Below are 3,076 nucleotides of genomic sequence, written 5' to 3' on the forward strand. Positions count from 1 at the left end.
AAGACCAGATTTGGGTTCGGCTGGACCTTGGCTTTGAGGAGTAAGATGAGTAGGGAGACACTGGCTGAAGAGGAAGTAGATCCAGGGGCAGCAGGTGGGATCACTTGCTCTATTAGCCATGGGGGCTCCAGAAGAATTGTTGGAAGGAGTATTACATGATAGATCTGCTTTTGAAAGGTTATTCAATGGAAAAACTAGAAAATATTGAGCATGAAAAACAAGGAAATGAAATAAACTATAATCTATCCCCACTCCTCAAAGTCTAGTCTCTCACTCACCAGTTGTTTTTCCTAAAGGTACGTATACAAATATGCTTAAAAAAAAAACAAAACTAAAAATGAGATCCTGTTGTATATACTACTTTTGAAACTGTTTCATTCATTTTCATGAGTATTGGTAAAAAACTTCTAAGCCATCATTTTGATAAGTACACAGAAGTACGTTATATTACATATCATATCTAGTCACCTTTAAGAGTATGGGTTCTTTTAAATTTTCACTATTCTAAGTAATGCTGTGATGACAACTTGAAGATGCTCTTAATTATTTCCTTAGGATAAGTTCCTGGAAATGAAAGTTCTGGCTCAAATGGAGTAGGAATTATAAAAGGCTCACATTTTGGCACCCATGTGAATGTAGTCAATATCATGCTTTTCTAACTTTGCCAAATCACAGCTGATAAAGGGTGGATCATTGATTAAACTTGCCTCTTTGAGGTTGAATGATGCTTCATGAGATTAATTGGCCCTTTATATCTACTTTTAATGAATTGAATGTTCATACCCTTTGCCTATTTTCATATTTGTGTGTTTATCTTAATTAATAAGTTTAAATCTTAATTAATAAGTTTATGAATATAATATTGCATGTGCCATGATTTCAAGTATGAATGAAACATGGTAGCAGCCTTTCTTAGGATACCTCTTGTTTCTCTCTCTAATCCCAAAATCACATGGAGCTGTGGGTGGAGGTTCACCTGATAGTCCCAGAAACCCCTCAGCCTGAGGACCATGAGTAACAAGACTCTGGTAACAGAGCTTATCCTGCAGGGCTTATAGGAGCATCCAGAATACTGTGTGCTTTTGTTTAGTTGTTTCTTCCCCTTCTACTCTGTGGCACTCAAGGGTATCCTCCTCATCATTTTGGCCATCACCTTCAACTCCGGGCTCCACACCCCTATGCACTTTTTCCTCTTCAACTTGACTGCTATTGACATTATCTGCACCTCTTCCAACATGCCCAAAGCACTGGAGTGTCTAGTATCAGAGGAGAGCTCCCTCTCCTACGGGGGCTGCATGGCCTAGATTTTTTCCTCACCTGGGCTGCATCCTCTGAGCTGCTCTTCCTTACAGTCATGACTGTGACTTGTATGCAGCCATCTGCCACCCCCTGCACTACAGTATCATGATGAGCAAGCTGTTCTGCAGTCTGCTGACTACAGTAGTTTGGGTGTTCTGTGCCTTCAACATGGCCACCCACACTGGACTGATGCTGTGCTTGAGTTTCTGTGGCAACTGAGACTTTGTTATTTTTGTGGATTTTTTTTTTTTGTGAACTGGCACCAACTTGTCTTCCTTGGCTGAGACAGAGAAGCAGCTCATGCTTCCCCATAATGTTACCCATAATAGTCCTTGTGATTTGATGCAGGCAAACTCGTGATCCCACAGGCATCCAGCAGGCAGCACTTTCTATGACTGGATGACAATGAGTTGACACTATCAATTATTTGAAGAACCACAGAGAGAGCTGACAGAACTTTCACTTCTCCCATATCTCTGCTTTGTGTCTTTGATAATATGTATCAGTCAAGGAAAGGCCATCCTTCCCTTGAATGATTCCCCACACATAGTCCTCACCTTCTTGTTCCCCCTGACTCAAGCAGAGCTCCTGCAAGTGGAAGAAACCAGACTGGTCTGCCAACACCAGCAAGCACATGATGAAGGGTCTGACTGATGGAGATAAGATACAGGCCTGTGGTACATCCAGCTCCCTCTCTGTGGAGGCTGCTTCATGAATTGCAGACTTAGCCACATTCCTGTCCTTTGGCCCCGGGCAGTATGGCACTTGCATGCTTCTGTTCTGTATTGGCTTTCACTCTTCTTCAGTTTAGAAATAGTTCCTTGGGTGCAACTACACCAGGGTTTGTCAACCTCAACACTACTGACATTTGGGCTGGATCACTGTTGTGGTGGTTGACTTGTGCATTGTAGGATATTTAGCAACATTCTTGGCCTCTACTAACTAGAAGCCAGTAGGACCACCCCAGCTGTGACAACCAAGAATGTCTTCAGATGTTGCCAAATCTCCCTGGTGGGGGTGAAGTGAGGAGGGAGCAGAATCATCCCTGGCTGAGAACCACTAAACCACAGCCAACCAGAGATGCCCACTCTCACATTTTGGAAGGATTTGTGTTGTTGTTATGCCACTTCTGCCACTCTGACTACAGCCTCCAGCTAACATGACAGCTTCTGTATTTCCGGGCTGGGACTCAGTGCTGCCACAATTTGTCTCTAGTTTTCCAGCAATGCTGTAAGAGGCTAGGTAATGTGGCTAAGTCATGCAATGAGTGGTTAAGGGTGGTAGGATTTGAAAGGCAGCTCTGAATTCAGAGCATGAGCTCTTAACAAAGTATATTCTAGCCTGACGTGGACTCCAGCTTCTGGTACTGTCCGTGGTTATGACAACAAGGGACTTTGTTAATAAGCAGCAAGCTTGCTGAAGCTCCCAACCAGCATGGCAAATGGGCCTGGAAGACTCATCTTTTTGAAAGTTTTTGAAAAATGTTACACAAGCCTCAGCAGAGGACACAAGATTTAGATCCTACTAACTTTTGTCAGATCTACTGAACTGGTGTAATGGCATCTGCCACTTAATGAACAGAGACAGCAGTCCTGAACCAACTTCCTAGATGTGGATTTCTTGGGGCTCTGTCCAACAGGTGCAGGAATTTGTTACAGAGAAAGAGCACCTCTTTAAGACTGGAGAAGTCCTATCATATTTTATTTCCCTTGCATGGAGCAGATTCTTATTTCATCTTTTAAATTTACTCTAAGAATGCCCTTTCTCTTGGAAAAGG

The 3,076-nt window shown here is 42.8% G+C and overlaps 1 pseudogene; it reads left to right on the top strand.

Moving 5' to 3' along the window:
• The first annotated feature begins 952 nt into the window (after nucleotides 1-952).
• On the top strand, nucleotides 953-1,518 carry LOC123618159 (olfactory receptor 13A1-like; annotated as a pseudogene).
• Nucleotides 1,519-3,076: the final 1,558 nt, after the last annotated feature.

The sequence above is a fragment of the Camelus bactrianus genome, chromosome 11 (genome assembly GCF_048773025.1).
Source record: "Camelus bactrianus isolate YW-2024 breed Bactrian camel chromosome 11, ASM4877302v1, whole genome shotgun sequence".
In the NCBI taxonomy this organism is placed as follows: Eukaryota; Metazoa; Chordata; class Mammalia; order Artiodactyla; family Camelidae; genus Camelus; species Camelus bactrianus.